The sequence below is a fragment of the Heloderma suspectum genome, chromosome 15, assembly GCF_057233095.1.
Source record: "Heloderma suspectum isolate Gila_16-S chromosome 15, 16-S_ref, whole genome shotgun sequence".
Classification (NCBI taxonomy): Eukaryota; Metazoa; Chordata; class Lepidosauria; order Squamata; family Helodermatidae; genus Heloderma; species Heloderma suspectum.
Genome location: NC_139472.1, coordinates 6,568,591 through 6,596,098, shown reverse-complemented (window position 1 = coordinate 6,596,098; position 27,508 = coordinate 6,568,591). Strand labels below are relative to the sequence as shown.

Sequence of the window (27,508 nt, the reverse complement as noted above, 5' to 3'; positions counted from 1 at the left end):
GTTTGGTTTTAATTTTTGTGAACTGCCCAGAGAGCTTTGGCTATTGGGTGGTATAGAAATGAAATACATTAAATAAATAAATAAATAAATAAATAAATAAATAAATAAATTAAAGTGGGGTTTAGGCTGTAGACATGGGGTGACTGACACTCTAGACTCAGGGTTTAACCACAACATTTCATTAGTAGATTTAAAGCAAACAAATCACAACTAGAGGTATTTACACAATAGAGCTGAGTGATACAAAAGGCATTAAAAGAAAAGAGAATTTGCAAAACACAAGTTCCTTTACTCTAGCTGTCCTTAGAGTTTTCTAGGCTGCTTCTTCCTGCTCACTTTTCATACTCTGCTCTCACTTCAGGCTCTGGCTGTCTCTGCTCTTACTGGCTCTCTCGCTCTCTTCATATACCCTCCTCCTTCAAAACCAAAAGTACTGCTTCAAACCTGAAGAAATGAAACTTAAGTGGAGAGATGAAACTTAACACTTAACCAGAGAAATGAAACTACTCCTCTCAGGGATACTCCCTCCCAACAAAAAACTCCAGGCCTCTAAGCCTGACCTTCATTCCCTTTGCCTCTGTAGGCCTCAAACCTTCACACCTGCCTTATACCGAATCAGACCATTGGTTTATCTATACTAACTGGCAGCAGCTCTCCAGGGTTTCAGACAGGAGTCTTTCCCTTCCCATCCCTACCTGGAGATGCCGGAGATTGAACCTGGGACCTTCCACAGCCAAAGCAGGTGCTGCACCCCTGACCTATGGCTCTTTGGAGTACAAGCACATTCTGTATATCCCAGCATTGAGATTCTCTGCTACCTGGCACTCATTGTAGCTGAATTTGCAAGTATCCCAATGAAAGACCTCTATCACAATGAAGAGATGGAGTATTCGGTGTACACGTGCCTCTGTGGAAATCTCACACTGTCGGTGACAACTGTAACTTTTATCTTGAAATAAGCTGCCTTTTAAATATTTTAGATCGCGTTTTTTAATGTCACACGGTTGGAAGTAAACAACCTAGATTCAAATAACCTCTTAAATTTATATCCAAGAGTAGTTAATCCTTGATGGTGATAAACCTTAATTGGCCGTGTTCGTGGATTTACAAGTTCATAAATTTTAAAGTACCCTTCAGCACCTGGCTTCAGTTTTAAAGCTCCATTTGTCATAAATATAAAAGAAAATCCTTCTCTCCTCTCCCCTACCCCAGCCAATGACAAACTAATTTCCCCAATGCGCTTGCAAATGTTTGTAATGCAGTAAACTTGTACTGCCCAGACAAGAAATTGCTTGAATCAAGTTCATTCAGCTGCTTATCTGCATGGCTTCCATCTTCTCAAAATACTTCTTGGTATATCTACTCTCAAGTAGGGAGAAAAACATTTCCATTGTTGGCTCCTTTGAAGCCAAACACCATTGAGGGCAGGCCTGCTTACTGGGGCAAAAATACCATGAATTTTATTTACTGTTTGTAGCAGCTACTGAAAATGTAATCCATAAGAAAAATGGAAGAACAGCCCCTCTAACAGCAGGGAGGAGAAGGAAATATTCCAAGGCCAACAGAGCATGATGGCACCAGAGTTGATTGAATTATCAAGTGGGCATTGCATGAAGAGCAGTTGTACTATTACATCTATATACTAATGCCCAGAGTATGGGAAACAAACAGAATGAACTTGAACTCTTAATACAGGAGGGAAATTATGACTTGATAGGTATAACTGAGACTTGGTGGGATGACTCTCATGACTGGAATACAGCAGTTGAAGGATATAACTTGTTCAAAAAGAACAGGAGGAACAGAAAGGGAGGCGGGGTTGCACTGTATGTGAAAAATACATATCTCTGCACAGAAATACAGGAGGAGGAGCTTGGTAGCCCCATCGAGAGCATCTGGGTTGAAATAAATGGAGCAAAGAATAAAAGGAACCTGGTGGTCGGAGTCTACTACCGGCCACCCAATCAAGGAGAAGCCAAGGATGAAACTTTTGAAAAGCAAATAGCCAATGTTTTAAGGAAGCATGATGTAGTAGTAATGGGGGACTTCAATTTCCCCGATATTTGTTGGGAGACAAATTCTGCAAAACATGGCCCCTCCAGGAAATTCCTGACTTGTGTGGCGGATAACTTCCTCCTACAGAAAGTAGAGGAAGGAACTAGAGGATCGGCTATCCTTGACTTGATCCTAACCAACAGAGATGACTTAGTGGATAAAGTAGCAGTTACAGGAACTCTGGGGGAAAGCGACCATGTTGTACTTGAGTTCTTGGTTCTAAGGGAAGCAAAAGCCGAGTGTAGTCAAACGCGTACCCTGGATTTTAGGAAAGCTGATTTTAATAAACTCAGAACAATGATCAGTAAGGTCCCATGGCAAACAATGCTAGCGAGAAAAGGAGTCCAAGATGGGTGGGAACTTTTAAAAAAGGAAATTCTCAAGGCACAATCACAAACAATTCCAACAAGAAGAAAAGGTGGAAGACAACAGAAGAAGCCAATGTGGCTTCACAAAAAGCTTAGGGATGACCTGAAAACAAAAAAGGACACATATAAGAAGTGGAAAGAAGGCCAAGTAACAAAGGAAGAGTACAGGCAGGTAGCACAGAATTGCAGGGATGGCGTCAGGAAGGCTAAAGCGGAGAACGAGGTGAGGTTAGCGAGGGATGCTAAAAACAACAAAAAGGCTTTCTTCAGCTACGTGCATAGTAAAAGGCAGAGGAAAGAAATGGTTGTTCAGCTATTAAATAAGGATGGCAAAATGATAACAGATGACAAAGAAAAGGCAGAGGTGCTCAATTCCTACTTTGGCTCAGTCTTCTCCCAAAAGAGGGTCTATGACCCCCCTGGCAAAGGCGAAGTACAGGCTGAAGGGGCAGGATTGCAGCTTGAGATCGACAGGCATATGGTCAAGGAACACCTCATTACTTTGAATGAGTTCAAATCTCCAGGGCCAGATGAACTGCATCCTAGAGTAATAAAGGAACTGGCAGAAGAACTCTCAGAACCGCTGTCTATTCTCTTTGAGAAATCATGGAGGACCGGGGAAGTGCCAGATGACTGGAGGAGGGCTAACGTTGTCCCTATCTTCAAAAAGGGTAAAAGGGAGGAACCTGGGAACTACAGACCAGTCAGTCTGACATCAATCCCTGGGAAAATTCTGGAGCAGATCATAAAGCAATCCATCTGGAAGCACCTTGACAACAATGCCGTGATTACTCGAAGCCAACATGGATTTGTCAAAAACAAGTCCTGCCAGACAAATCTGATCTCATTTTTTGATCAAGTCACCTCCCTTGTAGACCGTGGGAATGCTGTAGACATCATATACCTCGACTTCAGCAAAGCTTTCGACAAAGTGCCCCATGATATCCTGATGAGCAAACTTGCTCGAAGTGGGCTAGATGAAACAACGATCATGTGGATCCACAGTTGGCTACAGAATCGGACTCAAAGAGTGCTTATCAATGGGACCTTCTCAAGCTGGGGAGAGGTAACGAGCGGGGTACCGCAGGGCTCAGTCCTGGGCCCAGTGCTCTTCAACATTTTTATTAATGACTTGGAGGAGGAGGTGCAGGGAATGCTGATCAAATTTGCAGATGACACAAAATTGGGAGGGATAGCTAATACTTTGGAAGACAGAAACAAAATTCAAAGTGATCTGGATAGACTGGAGTGCTGGGCAGAAAACAACAGAATGGCATTTAATAGGGACAAATGCCAAGTTCTGCACCTAGGAAAAAGAAACCAAATGCACAGTTACAAGATGGGGGATACGTGGCTCAACCACACTACGAGCGAGAAGGATCTTGGAATTGTCGTCGATCACAAGCTGATTATGAGCCAACAATGTGATGTGGCTGCAAAAAAGGCAAATGCTATTTTGGGCTGCATTAATAGAAGCATCGCTTCCAAATCCCGGGAAGTACTAGTTCCCCTCTACTCAGCACTGGTTAGGCCTCATCTGGAGTACTGTGTCCAGTTCTGGGCACCACACTTTAAGAAGGATGCAGACAAGCTGGAGAGGGTTCAAAGGAGGGCAACAAAGATGATCAGGGGACTGGAAACAAAGCCCTATGAAGAGAGACTGAAAGAACTGGGCATGTTTAGCCTTGAGAAGAGAAGACTGAGGGGAGATATGATAGCACTCTTCAAGTACTTGAAAGGTTGTCACAGAGAAGAAGGCCAGGATCTCTTCTTGATCATCCCAGAGTGCAGGACACGGAATAATGGGCTCAAGTTACAGGAAGCCAGATTCCGGCTGAACATCAGGAAAAACTTCCTGAGTGTCAGAGCAATACGGCAATGGAACCAATTACCTGGGGAGGTGGTGGGCTCTCCCACACTGGAGGCCTTTAAGACGAGGCTGGACAGCCATTTGTCAGGGATGCTCTGACTTGGATTCCTGCCTTGAGCAGGGGGTTGGACTCGATGGCCTTGTAGGCCCCTTCCAACCCTACTATTCTATGATTCTATGATTCTATAAGCACATGATTTGAGCGCCTGAAGCCTTCGATTCAATCCCTGGAATCCATACCAAAAGGTTCTTGGGTAGCAGAAGTAGGAGCAGATTGCCTTGAAACATCATCATCATCATCATCATTATTATTTATTATTAAATTTATTAATCGCCCATCTGGCTGGTCACCCAGCCACTCTGGGCGATGTACAGCATACAATAAAACAGTTTAAAACAATAAAATTCTACAATAAAAACATTTTCTAAAATACCCTAACCCACCCCAAATGCCTGCCTGAACAACCACGTTTTTAATGCATGACGGAAGCTCATTAAAGAGGGGGCATGGCAGAGTTCCCTAGGGAGGGAGTTCCACAGAGTGGGGGCCACCACAGAAAAGGCCCTCTCCCTCGTCCCCACCAGTCTAGCTGTCCTGGCTGATGGGACAGAGAGAAGGCCATCCGAGGCTGATCTTGTTAAGCAGCCTGTCTGGTGTTGCTGGAGGCGCTCCTTAAGATAGGCTGGGCCGGAACCATATAGGGTTTTAAAGGTCAAAACCAACACCTTGAATTTGGCCTGGAAAACTGGTAACCAGTGCAACTCCTTCAGCACTGGAGTGATGTGATCTCGCCAGCAGCTGCCTTTAATCAGGCGAGCCGCCGCGTTCTGTACCAGCTGCAGCTTCCGAACCGACTTCAAGGGTAACCCCACGTAGAGCGCATTACAGTAGTCTAAAGGAGAGGAGACCAGGGCATGTACTACCGATGGGAGCAGATGGTCGGGAAGGAAGGGGCGCAGCTGCCGTATCAGATGGAGTTGGTACAGCGCTGTCCGGCTCACAGCTGACACCTGAGCCTCCATGGACAGCTGGGAGTCCAAAATGACCCTGAGGCTGTGGACCTGGTCTTTCAAGGGTAACCGTACCCCATTCAACACCAGGTCAACATCCCCCAGCCTCCTCTTGTCTCCCACCAAAAGTACCTCGGTCTTGTCAGGGTTCAGCTTCAGCTTATTCCTCCCCATCCAGCCACTCACCGTCTCCAGACATTTGAACAGGGATTCTACGGCCAACCTTGGTGAAGATTTGAACAAGAGGTAGAGCTGCGTATCATCCGCATATTGATGACACCGCACCCCAAACCTCCTGATGATAGCCCCCAGTGGCTTCACATAGATGTTAAATAGCATCGGGGAGAGGATGGAACCCTGTGGCACCCAACAAGTGAGTGGCCATGGATCCGAAACCACCTCTCCCAGTGCTACCCTCTGGTACCTGCTGGAGAGGAAGGACTGGAACCACCGCAATACGGTGTCTCCAATGGCCAACCTCTCCAGGCGGTCCAGGAGGATACCATGGTCAACGGTATCAAAAGCCTCTGAGAGGTCGAGGAGAACAAGGAAGGAGCATTCACCCCTATCCAGAGCCCTCTTCATATCATCTACCAAGGCGACCAAGGCTGTTTCTGTCCCATGCCCAAGCCTGAAGCCCGACTGAAATGGGTCTAGATAATCAGTTTCTTCCAAGTGTGCCTTCAACTGCATCGCCACCACCTGCTCAATCACCTTGCCCAAAAATGGCAGATTTGAGACTGGGCGAAAGTTGTTCAGAACTTGAGGATCCAAGGAGGGCTTCTTTAAGAGCGTTCTTATCACTGCCCCCTTGAGGGCTGATGGCATCACTCCCTCCTCAAGGGAGGCGTTCACCACCGCCCTGATCCCCTCACCCAGTCTCTCTCTGCAGCCCGTAATGAGCCAAGATGGGCAAGGATCAAGTAAGCAGGTGGTCGGCCTTACAAATGAAAGCACCTTGTCCACTTCATCAGGAGGAAGAAGCTGGAACTGATCCCACAAAACCGGTTTGCCACAGGCCGCCTCTTGCTCACTAACTGTATCCACAGTGTGCAGAGTAACACACCTAATCTGATCAATTTTATCTGCAGAGTGCCTTGCCAAGGCCTCACAGGAGGCCTTAGAATGCTCCAGTGGTTCCGGAGCCACAGGACAGACCAGGCTCTGGACCACTTGGAACAGCCTCCTGGGACAGCACCCTGCAGACACGATAGAGGCAGCATAATATTCCTTTTTTGCTGCCTTCACCGCCACGTGATAGGCTGAAGATATAGCTCTAGCCCGTGTCTGATCGTCTTTGGAGCGAGACTTCCGCCACCGGCACTCTAGCCGTCTCACCTCCTGTTTCAGAGTTCGTAACCACAGATTGAACAGTCCGAGCCCTGTTCATGGGGAGAGGGCATTTCGGAGCCACCTGAGCTAATGCCCCAGTAATTGCGGCATTCCAGCCACCCACCAGGGTCTCGACCGAGTGGCCGTTGGCATGCCCCAGAGAATCCCCAAATGCGTTCAGGAATCCATTTCGATCCATAAGACGCCTGGGGCGGACCATTTTAATGGGTCCTCCATCCCTGCGGAGGGGTTGTGGAACCGAGAAGTCTAACGTCACCAGATAGTGATCTGACCATGACAAGGGGGTGGTGGATATACCCCCGACTTCCAGATCACTCCCCGCTTCTCCAGAAACCAGCACAAGGTCTAGTGCATGATCAGCTACATGAGTGGGCCCAGTTAGAATATGGTGCAGCTCCCAGGAAGCCATGGTCTCCATGAAGTCCCGAGGTGCCCCTGTGAGGATGGCCTCCGAATGTACGTTGAAGTCCCCCAACACCAATAAGTTAGGGGACTGTACACGCACATCAGAGACCACTTCAAACCCTCGGCCAGGGAGTCAGTCGTGCAGCGGGGTGGATGGTAGACGAGCAGAATCCCCAGACTGCCCTTCGGGCCCAACCTCCAGTACATGCACTCAGCAACCTTGGTCTCCCGGAGAGGGGGTCTGGTGAAGACCAAGGACTCTCGGTAGATAACAGCCACTCCCTCTCCCCGATCCCCAGCCCTCGGCTGCTGTGCATACAAAAATCTGGCTGGACACATGGCTGCAAGGGTTGGAGCAGCAGCCTCAGCCAGCCAGGTCTCCGTAATACATGCCAGGTCTGCACCCTCATCCAGGATCATGTCATGGATGAGGGAGGTTTTCTGGGTAACAGACCTGGCATTGCAGAGCAGCAAACGAAGGCCAGAAGATGGGGTCACGCCTCCCCCAGCCATCCTTTGGCTCTGGACAGGCCTGGAGCAGGGGACAGATAGTACACATCTCTCCCTTGTTCCCCTTACCTGGCATGGCCTGCCCCTAGCACTCCGCCAGCGACTGCCGCCCAGCCTCGATATGTTCTGACCCCCAACAGTCCCCCCACTGCCTCCATCAGGTGGACACATAGACACAGGCCCCCTTGCTCCTGCCTATTAGGCAGGCTACCCACCCCTAAAAACACAACAAAATCCCCCAGAAATTAAAAAACAAAACAAAAATTAAAATCCCCTTAAAAATAATGCCAGGCAGGAGTCCACAGGGAAGGCCTGGTGTTGGTGGCGGTGGCAGCAGTGGCGGCAGCAGCGGCAGCAGGCCCAGCAGCAGCAGGCACACCTCTTCCCAATGATGGCAGCTTCTCCTGCAGGTCCTGGCTCTCCCAGGCCATCTCAGCCAGCCAGCTTATGTAGCCCCTCCAGGAAGTGGCAGGTGGAAGCAGCACAGCTGGCTCGGTACCTGGGGGCCTGGTCCTGCAGGGACTGGCGGTCTGTCAGGCAGAAGTCCGCAGGGAAGACCTGGTGTTGATGGTGGTGGCGGCGACGGCAGGAGGCCCAGCAGCAGCAGGCACGCCTCTTCCCAATGGTGGCAGCTTCTCCTGCAGGTCCTGACTTTGGGGAGCTGAGCTCGAGAGAGGTTTGGGGGGGGGCTGAGGTTGATGGAGATGGAAGGCACCATTTCTTTCATTGTGTCTTTCCAAAGTAGTTGCCTTTGGCTATGGCTCTGATTGGTTTTAATATGGGTTGTTCTTGGGTTCTTTTTTTTAAAGCCATTGAGAGTGCGATGTTGTTTTAGCATTGAGTGGATACTCCTCCTTAGGGATTTGGGCCTGTCACCAGGAGAGGGTTGTATTACATGTGCACACAGTTGAAGGAGGCAAAACTGTAGCCCAGGGGTGGGCAACTAGTCGTTGTTATTTACATTTCTATACAGCCCAGTAGCTAAAGCTCTCTGGCGGTTTACAAAGATTAAAAACATTAAAAATACAATATGCAGACATTAAAAACCATTTACATAAAAAAACATGAACAGACAATATACACAAAAGAAACATATATCTAAAACAACTTCAAATAAACAGTCTCAAAAGCAAACAACTATAACCATATGACATTCCTGGATCGATTACAACTTATTGTATGCTGCCGAATGCCTCGGAGAAGAGAAAGGTTTTAACCTGGTGCGGAAAAATAACAATGTTGGCGCCAGGTGGGCCTTGTCGGGAAGATCATTCCATAATTTGGGGGCCACCACTGAAAAGGCCCTCTCCCTTGTCGCCATCTTCTGAGCTTCCTTCAGTGTAGCAGCTGGAGGAGGGCCTTAGATGTTGAGTGTAGTATATGGGTAGGTTCGTGTCAGGAGAGGCGCTCTGCTAGGTATTGTGGTCCCAAGCCACTTAAGGCTTTATAGGTTAAAACCAGCACCTTGAGTCGGGCTCGGAAACATACAGGCAGCCAGTGCAAGTGGACCAGAGCCAGTCTTATATGTTCGGACCTTCTGGTCTCTGTTATCAATCTGGCCGCCACATTTTGCACGAGCTGCAGCTTCTGAACTGTCTTTAAAGGCAACCCCATGTAGAGTACATTGCAGTAATCTAACTTGGAGATTACCAGAGCATAGACAATTGAAGCCAGGTTATCCCCGTCCAGATAGGGGTGTAGCTGGGCCACCAACTGAAGTTGGTAGAAGGCACTCCATGCCACTGAGGCCACCTGAGCCTCAAGTGACAAAGATGGCTCAAGGAGAACCCCCAAGCTACAAACCTGCTCCTTCAGGGGGAGGGCAACCCCATCCAGAACAGGTTGTGCACCCTCCATCCGGTCAGAAGAACCACTCACCTTGTGGCCACCGTGTGGCCTTCCAGATGTTTTGGACTACAACTTCCATCAGCCCCAACAGCATAGCCAATGATGAGGGATCATGGGAGTTTTAGACCAAAACATCTGGAGGGCCACAAGTCGTCCCCGTGGTGTAGCCAGATGACGACACAGTTGCATCATTATACATTGTGGGCAATACGTTATTGCCCGGGCCTCTGCTGAAAGCGGATATGGCTGCAGTCAATAGGTGTAATCCTTCCCCATTTGAACTGAAACTCCACTCATACAGCACAACGCCATTCTGGTTGTTGCTGTTATGGGTGGGATGCCATTTTCTGACCTTGCTTCTGTTTTTTCTACCGCTCTCCCCATCATCATCACCACTACCACTTTCATTCTGACACAACTCAAAACTACCTTGAGAGCCAGAGTGCTGGACTAGGCATGGGGAGACCTGAGTTTAAATCCCCCCTTGTGTGTGAAGCTCAGTAGATGACAATTGGGCCTACCACTTCTACTCATCCTAGCCCACCTTACAGAGGTAAAACTGTGGATGCTTCCTTAAGCTCCTTAGAGAAAAGGCAATACATACATGTAATTACTAAAAAAAGAATAACCCCAACTTGCTTATTCCAAGACTCGCCTGTCTAATATGCGATTGTCCCACTAGGGAAGACATACGGAGTCCATATTATGGACGATCAACTCCAGCGGGGGAGTGCTCGGATGTTCAAGCAGCCATAGGTTTTGGATGGCCCAAATATGTTGGCTTTTCCTGACCCTGCACTGCAGCTGCCTCCAGGGTTAGATCTAGCAAATCCATCAGCAGTCTTTTCTTCCGAACAGGGTAGCTTGGGTGCCTTTTGCTAATCTTCATGTTTCCACTGCTGCCAAAAACCATTAGCTTTTACCAGACTTCACTATATCTTCGTTTGTTTTAACCTGCCATATGCTTGATTCATTGTTCCTCTGCCTTGTGGAAATATGTTTAGATACTGCACACTTGCCATATTGACAATCTTCACCCCTTACCTCCCGCTCAGTCCCTGAAATAATCTAACAAATATTTACGCTGATAAGATGCCCTTGTTAAAAGGTCTGGCTTTTTATTGGAGACCAGACGCTAAATACTCAACACTGTTTTAATGGCTACATTATTTTTATAGCATAGTCATTCTTAATCAAGAAAGATTTTAAAAAGAAAACCTTGTGTGATATGCCCTTTGCTGCAAGCTTGTTTGTGCTCATACAGAAAAAGAGAGAACCATTTTTCATTGTTGCCGGGGCCTGGGGAGAGGAGAAATCTGCTGCTCGAAAGATTAATAAATACTATAGACTTTGGCTGTTGAAACTATGCATTTCATCTCATTTTCAAGGGTGCCTTTTCTTTTCTATTTTTTTTTTTTAATGGAGATTGCTTACGCTCTCAGCCATTCTCAGTCATTTTCTTGTGTTCGTTTAAAAATGAGAACAAGACACAAGGGGGCTTGAAAGGCTGCGTTTGTTCTCTCCCAAAGCAATTTATTTCATAAACAAAGAGGGCCAATACCATTATCCTTTGTAGTTTCTTAGCAACAGAACTGGAGTCAGTTTAGCGCTCTGTGTGTGTGTGCCTGTGCAATCCACATCATGTTCCTTCTGTGTATAAAAACATTTAATGGTGCAGCTTCATAACTTAAACAAAGATCCGTTGCCTGCAGAGCCCTCACTAGAGATGCCATAAAACTCAAGTGAGATTCAGCATCCTCCATTCCTCTGCCTTTCCCTTTGCATAATTTCCGCTGCTTAGAGATCCAGACAGAGGAATATAGGAAGCTGCCTTATACTGAGTATAAGGTCCATCCAGCCCAGTATCGTCAACACTGACTGGCAGTTTCAGCCGCACATTTGTTTAGCCTATATCAGCCAATATCCTGATAGGTGCAAGGTTTTAAAAAGGAAAGAACCCCACAACAGACGTGAAAGCCACCCTGATGCGCTATGCATGATTAGAAATTCTATATATGTGGATTTGCTCCTTACCTCTTCTGTCACCCTACTGTAGAAGACAATGGGATGGAGTTGGACTCAGCACCTTAGCAGCTTGAGTGTGTGTGGGGTTCCTACATGAAAAGTTCTGTTCTGGGATCTCATGGCTTATTCCTTCTCCCCACATTTAGGTGAGCATACAAGCTCAAGGCCTACTCCCAGTTGCTCCTTCACTCCCTGCCCTGTAGTAACCTGATGGCAAAGTATTGTCATGTGCCTCCTGCTTCTCTGATTGGTGATGGTGTCCTGGGATGGCAGTGCCCAGGCTGGGTCTTCTTTGCATGGTGACTTAGGCACTTTTGAAATACTTGTTTGAGTTACGAAAAGTGGTGTAGTGGAGCCAGGGCTGCAACACCCGCACCTCGTTTTTAGCAGGGATGCTGACATCATCTGTCCATCCCCCAACCCCAAACTTTCCTGTTCCCTCTGAGCTTAACTGCCATTCTCACTGTAGGGAGGGGAAATGAATGATTTCACCAATGATCGATTGTTTCCCATTATAATGGAAAGTATTTGGGGGTGGCTTGGCCTTGAATGGGCAGTAAGACCCATTAGCTTTACAAAAGACCTGTTCCTGGTGAAGATGAAAACTGCTAGAACATGTTTGTTGATATGGATCAACACAGCTGCCTGCATTTTCAGACTGGGTTGGGTGGGGGCAGGGCTACAGGGAACGTAATGATAAGTGCCTCCACTTCAAAATTTACCACTACACCACTGGTTACAAATATACAAGCAAAACCATAAATGGAGGCAACTTGGGTGCTCCTACCATGCGCCACATCCATTAGCCCATATCAGATCCCCACTGCCCACCTCCCATGTCTTTAGCCAGATGTCATCTCCATCCATCCCTCTCCCTCTCTCACACACACACCTCTTATGACTTCTCCCCTGGGCAGGCACGGCACTGTTTCCTAACCTTGAGCTATTGGCAAGTAGCTGCGGTAGGTTTATCTAAACAGGCCCAAGGGGTTGAGGAGTTAGGATTCATCCTCCTGCACCCTTCTCACTTTTATTACACCCCCTTCACATGCACAGCCAGCACAAGAGGAGCTATTTCCATATGGAACAGTCCCAAGCGACAGGGGACCAAGTGTGAATAAGGTGGCCATGGGGAGAATGCAGTTGTGTGGATTCTTTGCATACGGTCAAGACCATTTAGGTGTAAGAGACCTATGCCATGGAGGATGGTGGTTCCAATGCCCATGGGGCAGTGAATCCACTCCAGGATGCTAAAGGAGCTATCCAAGGTGCAAAGCAGAACTCCTTTAGAATTCTGACTGAAGCCCTGAGGGGATTCACTGCCCCACTGACATCAGAGCCATCAGCCTCCTTTGGACCTATGTGAGTGGTTATGCTCACATGTTGTCGACATTCACTTCCCTGCAACATGGGATTACCCCACTCAGAAGTAGGCTCACAGGGCTGGCTGCATTCATGAAGGGAGTCATAGTTAGGGAGGGGTTTTTTGTTTGTTTTTTAAAATAGCAATCTTTAAGCTGAAGTATTTGCTCCTATGAACATGGCCTTGGAATTTACACAGTGGCAGTTGCATTAATCAGTTTGATCTATACCTTGGTGAGTCTCTCTCCCCCCCCCCCCCCCAATGCTCCCATCTATAAACAAAGTCCAGTGTCGTACTACTGGTGAGAAATATAGGGACTGACAGCTCAGATTATATAAGGAGAAGGCCTTGGGGGTGAATCTCTAGTTCTGACAGAGTTAACGTCAGCCAGGTTCACAATGTTCAAAGCCAGTGACGGATGATTGGCTGCCACTGGTTCTGTCAAGACAAAGAGCAGAATTAAGATAATCTGCCATGAAGCACTGCTTTGTAAAACAACAACAACAACAACAACATGGTACAGGGATGTGGGAATAGATTGGTCAATGCTGAGGGTTTTGCCTGTTTTGCTTTTTTTGTCTCCTGGTTTTAATTGAGGAAAGGATTGCAAACAAGGATATAGTTCTTCCTCTAAAGCTAGCCATCTAGTGGCAATAGCTGAGCTTTGCAATGGAGCAGACCTTCTCTCTCTCTCTGCAAGTTTGGGAAGTTGCTTATTAGTATGCTTAGTATTTTTAATATTTACCTTGCCTTTCCAAAAATAAAACAACAAAAGGTACAAAATAACAACCAGATGATCTAAAGCTGAATTGACCCAGTTCAAAAGCTGCAGCTCTTACCTCCTTATTAAATAAAAATAACATACTGAAAAAGCTTGCTGAAATAAAAGTGCCAAAAAGTGAGATGTACCACTCTAGGGATGGTGTTGCAAATTCTGGATGCCACATTTGAAAAGCTCTGATCTCTTGTACATACCTGGTGTACATCTGATGGAGTTGGGGCCTAGAGAACAACCTCAGAGGAGAACAAAGTTCTCAGGAAGACTCATATGACTATCATTCTGCAGTTTGATGTCTTAGAACAGGGCTGGGCAACTTTTGTTCAGATCTGAAGGGCCACATCAGTATTATGCTCTCACATATCTACAACAAGGATTGCATGGTCAGTTCCCGAGTCATATATTCTGGATATAGCCTCCGTCAAAGTAATGGGAGCATAATTACATGACTGCAGAGCAAGTTGCATTATTCTATTATTTGTTGTTGTTGTTATTAAAATATTTCTTGGCTGCCTTTCAGGGCAGAAGCCCTCGCAAGGTGGCATATAGCAGTAAAACACTAAAAACCAGTATGATATCAAGAACGATAAAACACAATGAGAACAGTAAGAATACAATACAGTAAAAACAGCAACAAAAACAGCAACAAAAGCAATCATATTAGAGGAAGGCCGGAGTAAAATAATGTTTTCAAGACCTTCTCAAAAGCCTGCAGTAATGGAGCACGGTGGACCCTCAATGACAACTTATTCCAGAGGTGTAGAGCCACTGCAGAGAAGGCCCTCTCACATATGGTCACCTGCTTCACTGCTGTCACAGGCAGGCAAATGAGAAGGGCCTTTCTTGCTGACCTTAAAGTGTGGGTAGGGTGATATGGGTGAAAGCAGTCGTTCTAGTAATTTGGCCCCAAACCTTTGAAAGCTCTGAAGGTCAAAACCAGCACTTTAAATTGGACTTGGAAACACACCGGTAACCAGTGCATCTGGTGCAGTATAGGTGTTACATGATCAAAACAACTCGCCCTCACCAACACTCGGGCATTCTGCACCAGCTGAAGTTTCTGAACTGTTTTCAAAGACAGCCCAATGTACAGCACATTGCATTAGTCCAGTCTGGACATCACTAGAGCACAGATAACTGAGGCAAGGTCCATCCTCTCCAGATAGGACCACAGCTGGCATACCAGCCTAAGCTGTAGAACACACTCCTGGATACTGCAGCCACCTAAGCTTCGCCAGTTAGTGCAGAGTCCAGGAGGACTCCCGGACTACGTACTTGGTCTTTTAGAGGGAGTGCAACCCCATCTAAGGCCTGTCGTAACCCTACATCCAGACTGGTTAGTTTCCCAACCCACAGTAACTCTGTTTGGTCTGGATTAATGTTCAGCTTCTTTACCCTCATCCACCCCAAAACAACCTCCAGATATCTGATTCACGAGTTCAACAGCCTCCCTGGGAGGTATAGATGGAAACAAGAGATAGAGTGTCCACATACTGATGACACCTCAGCCCAAACCTCCTATTGACTTCCCCCAGCAGCTTCATGTAGATGTTAAAAAGGATGTGGGACAGAATGGAACCTTGCGGCACCCCACATGCTACTGGCCATGGAATGAAACAAAAGTCCCTCTTCACCACCTTCTGAGACCATTCCTCCAAGAAGGACCAGAACCACTTTAAAACTGAGCCGCCCAAGCCCAGTCCGGATAAAGATCCAGAAGGATACCATGGTTGATGATATCGAAAGCCACTGAAAGGTCCAAAAGGACCAACAGGGTTGTCCTCTAGGGATGGCTGTCACAGGGAAATCCAGCTTTTCCTGAGAATCTGGGCAATTTCTCATCCCCCCACCTAAAATTGCCATTTAGGCAAATTGCAGCTGTAATTTGTGCAAATTGCAGCCATAAATTGCTTGATTTTGCACAACTTGTACCTGCAATTTGCAGGTGCAGTTGGCACAAATTAAGCAATTTATGGCTGCTTTTTGCACAAATTACACAAATTGTGCCCAAAATTTGCATAAATCGCGATTTGGGGCAGGAGGGGCGGAAATCCGTGAGCTCGTCCAACTCATACAGATCGAGTCAGGTTAGTGAGCCAGAGTTCAGGTAGCCGAGCTGCTGAAAGCTCTGTGAACTTCACTCCCCAGACAGATTCCTCTGACATCCCAATTGTACTCCCCCTATCCATTCCCCGGCACAAGTCGTCAGCCACACAAACACTTCTCCATGCTGGATAGGACAAACAAACCAATCCAGCATTTGGATTTGCACTTCCAAAAATGGAGGATGCTGGGGAGTTCATGGGGAGAGGGGGAATGTATCATACAGAACTGCTTTGGTCCCCCTTAAGGAACATCTCAGTAGCAAAGGAAATACCCATTTTGCTCAAGCAAACAACTCAAATTATTAGGGAAGTGATTTTTATAATAGGTTTCCCAGAGTGAGTGATAAAACAGGGAGTTTAAACATTGCTGAAAAGGAGAATTGGCTCCTTCACAGGCTTTGAAAGGATGAGAATCCATTATAATTATGTCTCTTGAAATAGAAGGCTTTTCTCTGGTTGAGAACATGCAATTTTTAATGTTGGAGAGGCCTGGTTTTTAGCTGACATGCCCCACTTCACATGTCAGGTTTTCTGTTTCCAAACGGGCAGTGGTGTCCTTGCTTTTATTTGCGGGGGGGGGGGGAGGAATTGATTTTAGCACTTGGGACCTGCCACTGCCTCATTTTCAGACCTCAGTGTTTGATCTTTTCCCCACCAGTAGCCAAAACCATTCTCCCCAAACTGAATCCTCTGTGATGGAATTTAAAAACACTTTTAACCAAAAAAATCTTCCAGCTTCTGCCTCTCCACACTTTCCTACACACAAGCCGCGCAACCATATTCAATTAGTCTGGAAAACAAGTGTGCTTTCCGTTACCGACCGTATCAGAGCAGACGAAGGGAAACCATGATCCATCACTGCCCGCCTCCCTGTTCGGCTATTTGGATGGCTCACCATTCCATGGGTGGCTCCAGAGCCTCCTTGTGGAAGCTATTACTTAATTTAAGTTTGTGCAGGTGTCACTTTTCTGACTAATAGGCTTCTCCTCATGTAGTAGGCACATCTAATCTAAATATTAATCATTTTCTTTATCCATCCAAGGCTCTTAATTAGTTAGAAGGGTAATAGAGCTAGTAAAGCTAATGATTATCCTGTCAGATAGAAGGTTTCAGACAATTCGGAGAAGCGTTCGGAGGTTTAGGCTGCAATCCTATGCATACTTTTAGCCTGGGAGAAAACTCTCTTTAACAAAATTAGGTTTACTGCTGAGTAAATATGGATAAAACCATGTCGTTAAGTGTTGAGACTTGCTGGAGGCGGACCTGGCAAAGTCACTCAAGGCCATGAGGGCATATCAAGGCTGCAATCCTATATCCACTTATCTGAGATTAAGCCCCATTGTATGCAAAGGGTCTTCCACCTGAGTAGGCGTGTATAGGATTTCACTTTAATTAAAAACATAAAATAAATTTGCACGGAAGTTAAAACAATACATTCCATATAAAAACATCTTTCTCTTAAGATAAAACCCATTTACAAAACGCAGAGTGTAACCATTCAAATTGGCCATATCCCAGTGACATTTTTTTAATCAAAACAATTACCGGGCTCTGTATTTTGTTAGCATATTGAAATGTGTTTGAGAATTTACAGAAAGCCATAATTTTACCTAATAAAAGAATATCCCACAATTTCCCAAGCCATTCTTGTCTTGAAGGTATCTCTCTACATTTCCAGTAATGAGCGTACCAGTTCAGCAACCACTCGTGTATTTAATACTACCTCATATTTCTTTCTACAGTATCTGGTGTAAAATTAAAAAGACAAACAAATAGGTACATTAACATGAGTAAAAGACAATATTGCTTGGGTAATCATTTTCCACTATGCTTGAGTTCTGCAACACGTCCACCACATATGGAAAGAATCTCCATTTTTAGCACAGTACCAGCAGTTACTATTTCCAACTTTATAGGTCTTGTCTAATTTCAAAGGTGTTAAATGACACTTCATTGCCATTTTTATACAGTTTCCTCTCAACATTGAGCTCATAGTAAACTGACTTCCAGGTCCAAAAAGGAAAGACCAAGTCTCTGGTGAAATTCTCCTTTGTAGATCCTTTCCTCAATTTTGCAGATAATATTTTACACCTGCAGTATTAATGCTTATATAATGGGATGGATCCAGATTTAAACTGGATCAACTGCATTGACAGAAGTGGAATTCCCTGCCTTCTTCCCCCTGAAATGCTATACAGAGAGTCAAGAGATCCTGATGAATGGGGTGAGCTGTGGGGTGGAAGAATTCCCCCCGCAAATCAGGCAGAAGGACCTTCCACAAATGGAGCCTTTCCTCACATGCAAGGCAGATCCTGGATCTAGCCTGTTGTATTTTGGGAAAAGTCTTTGTGCCTGGACCAAAAAGCAATTTTTCAAAATTTCACATTCCTAAGAAGTGAATGTTCTCTGACTTGTGTTGACAGAAAATTCCTTATCTGGAGATACTGAAATAAAGGAAATTGAAATTGGGGGACTTGTTGGCATAACTTCTGATAAGAGAGAATATTATTGGGGTTGTGTGTTTTTTTAAAGTCTAGATAGCAGTATATGTTTTTCCCATTAATCAAAATTTCCAGCTTGACCATAGAGATGGAAGGCCACATCTCTAAGAACTGAAGCAAGTGGGGAGATTAAAGGTGAACTCTTACTGCTGTAATTGTCCCATATGGGTCAATTGCCCCATAACAATGTATTCATGATGAAACTGGAAGTTTAAAAAGGGCTGTCTTTTCTTCTTTGCTATCCAAAGGATGGAATGCAGTGGGATTTTACAGAAGGCTTGTTGGATGTTTTTAATTGCTGGATCACCTTCATCTCTTAACCAATCTGTTACCCAAACAAGTTTATGATACTATGCCAGTAGATTTGGGGCTTCACGTCCTCCATTAGGCCATGAGTCTTGATTCTATGATTCTTGTGCTGTTTTGAAGTTTACTCTAGGTTTCTTAGCAGCCCATATAAATCTATCAAACTTTTTTTGCCAGTCAGCCATTTCTCTGAAAGTAAATTTGAACAATTATAAAATAGAATATTCTACTTCGGTAAGATAGACATTGTAATGATGATTATTTTTTCCAAAAAGGAGAATTTTAAGGTAGGCCAGCCTCCCCCAACCTGGTACCCTCCAGATGTTTTCAACTACAACTCTTAGCATGCCTGACCCTTTGCCATGCTGGCTGGTGCTGATGGGAGTTGAAGTCCAAAATATATGGAGGGCACTGGGTTGGGGAAGGCTGAGCATCACCATATTTTTAACCTTGAGTCAATTTTCTTTATGGTTGATCTCACAGGCTTCTCTCCCATGGAGATTGCATAACACAGGAGCCACCACAAGAAAGCATAACTTCTAGTGGATGATAATCTTCCTACCTGTGGTGGTGGGACCCACAACAGGGCTTCAGTACTAAATATAAGTCCTTGGTGGAGGTTCATAAGAACCCAAGACAATACGCTGAACATGTAGTATGTACATGGCAACTTTGACTTCAGTGCTTCCTTGCTTCTAGGTATTCATCTTAATTCACCACCCGCAAATAGCACGCGCACACACACACACACACACGTTCACAAATATAACTTAACTGAAGCTGATCAGCTTTCCAAGGCTATCCTCCTTCTTGAGGTAACCTATCATGGTCCAGTAGAATAGGCTTGAGGAGACCTCTGTTGTATACGCCTTCATTTGTCACGTGACAAATATTTCGGAATGCACGTATGTCTAGAAGGGTGCTTCCCTTCCTCCTAGACCAGGGATAGGCAACGTGGTGCCCTTGGGCACCAATGCGCCCTGGGACATCTTCCTTGGTGCTCGCCAAGGTGCTCTAGCCCTTCTACTTAAAGAAACAAAAACAAACACATTTTCCTACCAGCAGCTGGCAGTGAAATAGGTTTCTGTTGGTGCTGAAAACTGTGGGTTCAAAGGAGTTGCTTAGTGTGTTGGGGCTTTAGCCCCACTTCTGCCTCGTACTTAGTCCAAAAAGGTTGCATAACCCTGTTCTGGACCTGACAAAACAGGTCCGGTTGGATAGAAGGCTTACTCTCCTTGCCTCTCCTTTGATCCTTCATTCTGGTGTGTATCAGACTACATGCTGAATATGTGGTTTGGCCTCTTGGTTTGTAGGTATCCATCCTAATTCACCACCCCTTTTCATCCCTCTCCCTTTTCCCTGCCACATATTCAAAATTTCCTGTTAAGATTTATATAGCTTTTAGGCTGTGCTATGTGAGATTGGTCACGCGGTAGCTCATGCATTTAGAAGAGCCAGTAAACATCACACCATATTTACCCTCCACTGGTTTGGAATAATTTCAGGCACTCAAATCAGAATTCCAGTTATGAGTCCGAATGGGGGGTGGGGGCGTGGAGCCAGTTCAAGGAAGAGGGTAATGGCAATAGCCATTTTGACATTTTCATTTTGATACATGTTTAAGAAATGAATTTCCCTCCAGTGCAGAACTGAGTGGTTCAGGCCTGTCCAGGCAGGTATTTTCAGGGTTTGAAAAGTTTGTGAGCCAACTTTGGGTTCCAGTGTTGTTCATATGCTCTGTCCTGATGAGCTGGTGATGCCTTTGCAGTTTTTCTGTGTTCCTCCTTCCTCCCCTCCCCTTATTCATTGGTGACTTCTTAAAAATATTTGGCATGCTTTCTCCTAAACTTGATGTTTTTATTCAGAGGCCCCTGTACAAAAAGAAAGGGAACTTATGAATCATCTTCTTAGGAAAGAAAAAAAGAGAGAGCGCTACTTTTTATACATCGCCGCCAAGTGCACGGCGTGAGCCAGCCTCATCCCCGGTAACTGGATAGCCACGTTGTAGGAATGGATCAGTCACTTCTGCAAAGATCTTAAATGCTTATGACAAAAGCCTAATGGAGGTCTGTACAAACGGGGGCCCATTGTAGCATTTTAACAGTTGTCACGCAAACTTACGCTGCAGCCAAAGCCATGAGCAATAAAAGGAGCGTGCAGGGAGGGGAAAGTTGGATATAGAAATCCGCTGTGTTGGTCGATGCTACCCATTCGGTGTCCACAGTGCTTGCTGCTTCAGTGTCTCCAGTAGAGAAATCTTCAGCTTGCTGGGTTCCAGCCAAGTTCTTGCTGTTCTCCAAACAGGCTGGGCCTGGCATTCTTTCTCCCACTTACAGTGTCCTGCATTTTGGGGCTAGGATCCAAAGAACTACTTTAGACATATCCAAGGCCTTGTGTGCCCCCAATGGGATTTTTTACTTCTTTCTCTTAGCAGCAGACCCCCCATCATATCCCAATCTTTTTTGAACTCCTTAAACGTCAGAAGTGCTTTGCTATGCAGTAAACACAACTCCAAAATCCCCATTGGGTGCATGGAATTTGTTGTGCAGTTTTTCCGTTCTGTTCTCATTCTCCCATTGATCCTTCTTTCCCACTGAAATGATAATGGGTTATCATCTTTCCAGGGCTGGTTCCAACTAGGCTTCTGATGATGGGAATGAAGTGGGTCATCCCACTAAATCTTATCACCCAGTGATCAGGAGTCATCTGGCATCAAAGGAGCACTGGTGCATTTGTGCAACTTTCTTTCTTACAATGATATCAGAATTCTTCACCTGTTTTGTGACACCTTTTTCACTGTATCAGCTTACAAGAGGTCATGAACCAGACTCCTGCGGGACGTGAGCCTGTGTGGCACTACCTGACGGTTGACACCCTGAGTCCTAGAAGCTTCCAGATCAAGACGCAACATTTGCTGTTTTTTGCCTTGCCTTAACTCAACAGCTGCTGGGTTTGATGGAATCAGGAGAAATGGCCTGAGTTTTGTTTTTGTTTTCTCACAGAGCTGTTTGCTCATAGATGAATCAGAGAAGGAAGGGTTTTTTTTCCATTTTATCCAGGGGTTCATTGCTTTCACTTTCAACTCCACTTCTTGGGACTTCACTTTTAGTATCTAACTCTGGGGTTTCCCATATGGTGCCCGTGGATACCCACTAGGCTCTCAGCCCCTCCTGATTTTTATTTCTTAAGATTTTTTAAAAGTAATTATTTTTTATCCTGGGATGCTGTAAAGCAAAGTGCTACCCTCCAACACCATCTTTATTTGGGTTCCAAAGAGTGTTTTTGTGTTTTGGAGCTCAGACCTCACCTCTGCCTTGTACTCAGCTTCTTGGGCAAGTTACTGTTAGCCTCACCACTTTGCCTGCTGGGAAATGAGTGTTCTGTGACTACCCACACCCACCAGGGCAGCCATTTTATGCATGGGCAGGCCCCACCCCCATGGGAGTCATTTTGTGAGAGCACTCACAACACTCAAAATTCCAGAAAGGTTGGATGTTCCCTGATCTAACCCCTGGATTAAGTAAACCAGGGGAGGGTGGACTTCAGCACTGTAAGTTCTACTTTCTTTTTTACTATCCCTCAGGGTCCAGCTGCAGGCAGACACTGGCTTGGGGCAGACCCGTTTACATAACGAACCCCATCAGCCATACACTGGCAATACCTGCATACACATGGAACAAATCTACATATAGATTCAAGGGTTAAGTGTAGCACACCTATAGACTAACTGTTTTAATTGTTCAGATATTTTAATAAATTGACATCAGCTTTAATGAGCTACAACCTATTTCATCAAATACTGTAAGTGGAACTAGAGGCTTAGAGTCTGAAAAGACAGTTAAACAGGTAGATCGGCAGCAAGCGTTCCATTCTTGTAAAGCAACAGTTACAAACCGCAAAGTGTGCTAAGGGTAGGGTGCAAACCTATCCAGATGCCCATCAGCTTCTGAGCCTGGAGGCTGACAGACGTCCTGTGCAGAGCGGGAGAAGCACAGAGGTGTTAGTTGTCTCCATGCTTCTCCTGCTCTGCATTTTTGCTAGAAGTGCGTTTTCACCCATCTAGCTAGGGCTCTGAGGAGGGGGACGGAAGGAGGCTGCTGGGGATAACTTGTATCCCCACTTCCCCAGTCCCCTCCCTGCCCACAGAACCACCCCTTTCCCTCCTCTCTGAGGTCACTTTTGTTTTGCAAGCTTGGAGAGGCAGCTGGTGCATTTCTCTCCATGCCAGCAGCGAGGGGGCCGGGAGCTTGGATTCCTAGGTCGGAGCACTGTCTCCAGCCTTGGATCCAGGAATCCAAACAATCACATGGCCACCCAGATGCTATCTAGGGGCCATAGGATTGCTCTCTAAGAGTCTTTATAATGTGATTCTAGCAGCCTAGACCTAAATTGCTATTGTTAAACAATTGAAATGAGAGGTCCTTGCTCATCTACTGCAAATCACCCAGAGATTTACCAGTGGATCCCAATCTGCCATCTGCCCACCCCTTAAGTAAACATCCCAAGCAATGAGATGGTGTCGTTTGACTTCAGTTATCTGGATGATGATTGAAACAAGCCCTAACTTGGGTATGTGTCTAGTTAAGCCCACAAAATAAATCCCTACTTTCACCCTCTGTCATGAGAAACAAACACAAAGTTTTCACTTTCCTCTTTAAGGAGATTTATTTCTTCACTCTTTGGAACAGCTGCAGCACAGTGCCAGTTCATTAAAGTAGCGTTACAAAAAGAGCCTATATGTTCTTTTATCTTTTTTTGCTTTCATTGTCATGACAAAAAAAAAGAGCTGTAACAAAACACAGAAAATATCTTTGCTCAGACTGCTGAGAAAACAGTTGGTGCACTCACATCAAAACCAAACACCCAGATCTTCCAATGTCTATAGAAATATTGTCAGCTGTTGTTGAAGTTAATTCAGGGCAGGTAACGAAAGCAGCCCCCTTCCCCCAGAGCAAATGAAATCTTGCTAAATTGACTGAAATCCACGCACCCCCTCCCAACTTTGTGATGGCCTTTGGACTCAGGGTTGACAGCTGTGTCTTATAGTGATTGACAGGAGCTGAGATATAGCAGGCCTTATCCTCCAAGAAAAAAAGCATCCCCAGAACACCTCTGGAGTGAAAGATCTATCCAAGAATAATTAGGAACATCAGCTGCCGTGATCCCAAAGAACGTTATTCCGGTTGTGTGACAGACTTCCTCTTTATCTATTTAATTTATTTATTACATTTATATCCCACCTTTTCCCCTCTTTCAAGGAACCCAAGGTGGCTCACATGGTCCTCCTCTCCATTTTATCCTCACAACAGCGCTGTAAAGTAGGTTAGGCTGAGCGTCATCGCCTGGCCCAAAATCACTCAGTGAGCTTCATGGCTGAGTGGGGACAAGAACCCGGATCTCCCGAGTCCCAGTCCAACACTCTAACCACTGCACCACACTGGCTCTTGCCTAAGTAAGCTAAATTACCAGTTTGGGGTGTGGATCTGTGTCCTCCTCCCTCCACCACTTCAATACAGGAAGCTTTTGATTCGGTGGGAACAACTGTTGGGCCATGTCTGGATGTGAGGACTGAATTCCTGCCAGGGTTGCTTGCTGTTCCTTCCCTTGCCACACTTCCAAAGCTTCTGCTGAGCAGCTTCCTGCCTTCAGGGAACCTGATGGTGCATTAGGGCCACTGGCATTACTAGGTGGCTGCCTTGGCCAGATTCTTGTAGGGAGCAGCTGATAGAAGGAACTGACGCTTGCCAGTGCCACCTTGTTGCTTATGCTTTTAGTGCTGACTGTGACGGTAAAACCTGATGTTCAGAGAACTTAGTTGAGAACCAGTAACGAATAAGGGACTCTCAGCAACCAAAGGAGAAGTTTAGGGGAGGAGAGGGGAGGGGGAAGAACCAGAATCCAGTGATGCTGGATTAGTCGTGAGCAGGAGCCAATCAAGATATAGGCCTTAGCCCACCCTTCCTCAACCTGGCGCTCTCCAGATGTTTTGAACTACAATTGCCAGAATTCCTGGCCATTGGCCATGCTGGCTGCAACTGATGAGAGTGGAAGCCCTAAACACCTGGAAGGCTCCAAGTTGGGGAAGGCTGCCTTAGCCCATTTGGGGTTGAAGTTGGGAGGTGGTTGCTAAGTGCAGAAATCTGTAGGCATTGGAGTTGAATCCTTGCCATCTTGGTTGTCTTGCACCTTTATAAAGTGTATATGGTTGGAAGTAACAGAAACGGGGGGGGGGGGATACCGAATACATCTATTTGTATGCATGGAACTTGGGTGTCCTGAGATGGTTGTGAGGTTGTGACTCTAATATCTGTGTTTGGAATTCTCCAAAGGAGTACTATCCACTGGATGCCATGTTGGCTCTGCTGAAGCACAGATTGGAGGACTAGAAGAAGGAAACAGAGGGAACCAGTGCTTTTCAGGGAGGAGGTTGGGGATACTGGTGTTCTGGACTAGTTGCACTACACATGTTTCTTATTACTCTTGTTCCTATATTTAGAATTTTCCTCTTGACTTGTTCCTTCCTCTGCAGAGTTAACTGGCTGTTTGGAAGTTTCCAGTTCTAAGGATCAAAAACATTTCTGCATATGTGAGCGCTAATCCAGTTTATGGGAACATAAAACCGCGAAGCAAGAAGTACCTAATATATCATGAGTTTTTTAGGATTTCTCTTCTATCACCTCACTGTAGGAGACTTTGGCATGCATTATCCTGGACTGTTAAGTGTATTGGAGAGAGATATTGCTAAAGCCAAACTTGCTAGATCTGAAACCTTGTGACTCCCGACCAGGAAAGATAGCATGTGCTTTTTTTGTTTTGCTTTTAAATTATCACTTAGAAGTGCCTCCTGAAAGATTAAATCTTAGCTGGCATTTTAAATCAGGTCAGGTGTGACTCTGTTTCCTTCATAAGGCAATTTTAATCGGAACTCGAATTAGATGTATTAGAGTGCTTCTTGGCAGTGCGGAAATATTTGATAGGGGTTTTTTTGGATCAGGACCTCTGGTTTTTGTTGACCCCTAATGCCCTCTGGGCATTCTTCTAGTTGATGGTCCCAGGCATGGTCTTGAAGGCACATGAGACAGCTACCTTGCTGAAACTAAGCAGGTCTGGGTCTGGTCAGTGCTTGAAGGGAAGACCACCTGGGAACTTCATGTCACCACCTTGAGTTCCATGATGGAAGAAAAGTGGGATATAAATGAAATAAATAAAAATGAATAAATAATGCATGCCTCCAAATGGCACTTTAAAAAGAATAGACCATGGGAATGTCTGCCCTGAAGGGAACCTGTTTTCTACCTGCATGCCCTCGTTTAGGTGAATAGATTGCCAAGAGAACAGCAGATCATTTAAACCAGCTTTCCTCAACCTGGTGCCCACCAGATGTGTTGGACTGCAACTCCCATCATTCCCAACCAGCATGATGATTAGTGGCTGGGAATGGCGGGAGCTGCAGTCCAACACATCTGGAAGGCACCTGTTTGGGGAAGGCTGATTTAAACAAACCTTCTCTATCCTTTTTGGAGCTGAGGATCTAATAGGCAACAGCATAGCTCAGTCTTGTAAGCTGGTACTCCCTAGTTTGCCTATGGCGAGTAAAAATTTGTTCCCAGGCTATCGAGCTGGGGAGCCTTAAAAAATATTGGACCTCTTTCTTCCACTCTTCATTTTAAGCCACTGGCAAGGGTAAGGAAGCAGACTAGTAACTCCATCTCCCACATAATACTATTAATAATATTTATATAGCTCTTTAGTGTTCAAAGTGCCCCATGTGTATTTATTTTGTAGTAATCTTTACAGCAGCTAGTTGCGTATTATCATCAACCTATTGCAGATGCAGAGCTGAGGCTGAGATGAGCAGCCTGATCCTGTGCATGTTTACTTGGAAGCAAGTCCTACTGCGTTCAGCCATAGGATTGAAACCCTAATGAATTAGCAGAGATGAGATTCAAACCAGAGGCTCTCTTGTTTGGAGTTCAGTCTCTTTGCTGCCACTATGCTAACCAGATCTTGATTTGGTTTTATTTGCAGAGCTAAAACTTCTATATCAGGGGTGTTGAACCTCATTCAACACAAGGGCCAAATTCCATTTTGGAGAGGCTCTCAGGGGCCACATTCCAGTGGTGGGCATGACTAAAAGCAAAAGGAGTGGGGCTAAAAACACTAGCATATTGTACCTTAAAGCTCTTACTGCCTGCAACTAAGCCTTAGGGGAGGTATTTCAACCTTTTAGAATAGGGAAAAAGCTGCACAAAAGCCAGGATGCCACCAAATGATCAGTGGCCATGGGAAAGGGGGTGAGGTCAGGGAAAGGAAGCATGGCCATGTGGGGAACCCTGGAGGGTTGGATTTGGGACCTCAGGCAGACCAGATTTGGCCCCTGGTCCTTAAGTTCTGCACCCCTGTTCTATACCATGAATGTTTTTTTTTTAAAGGACTAATATCTGGGCACTAGAGGATCACTAAAGGAGACTCCTACAGTTCACAAATTGTGTCAGGGCTGTTGTCGAATACCTGTCTGTGGGTATTAAAAAAAAAGCCACCTAATTTTTTGATTGAGCTCTAGAACATCAGCAGCGCCTTGTATATTGTTTAATCTGTCCTTGCTTTTAATACTCAACCCCTGTTTGATCCATGCACCAGCTTTTGGAAGCGCCGCTGCAGGCCGCTGTCTTAGATTAGCCCTCCCGGTGCGCCGTTGACTTTATCTCGTTTACCGGACACATTGCTTGTTGCCATACAGCCGTGCGATCGCAGCCTCCCTGCAGCTTTGGAACAATTAGTAGTTGAGCGGCAAGCGTGTGCGCGTGTGTTCTTCGTGTTCATTACAATAGGCTTTTTTATTTTGATTTTTTCACAATCCTGCAGTGTTTAGCGAGGAGCAAAGGGTGGAGGGGGGGGGGCCCTCTCCCGAAACAAATTTTTTGACAGAGAGAAGTCTGTTGTTTTCAGCCTCTTGGCTGTTTGTCAGCAGTTCTCAGACTTCCCTTTTGCGCTGGTTGCCTGGCAACTC

The 27,508-nt window shown here is 45.7% G+C and overlaps 1 protein-coding gene across 13 annotated transcripts in view; it reads left to right on the top strand.

Annotated features, from left to right (window-relative positions):
* Positions 1-27,508, top strand: part of RERE (arginine-glutamic acid dipeptide repeats) — a 437,785-nt gene that overhangs the window by 315,399 nt on the left and 94,878 nt on the right. The gene's annotated exons all lie outside the window — the stretch shown is intronic.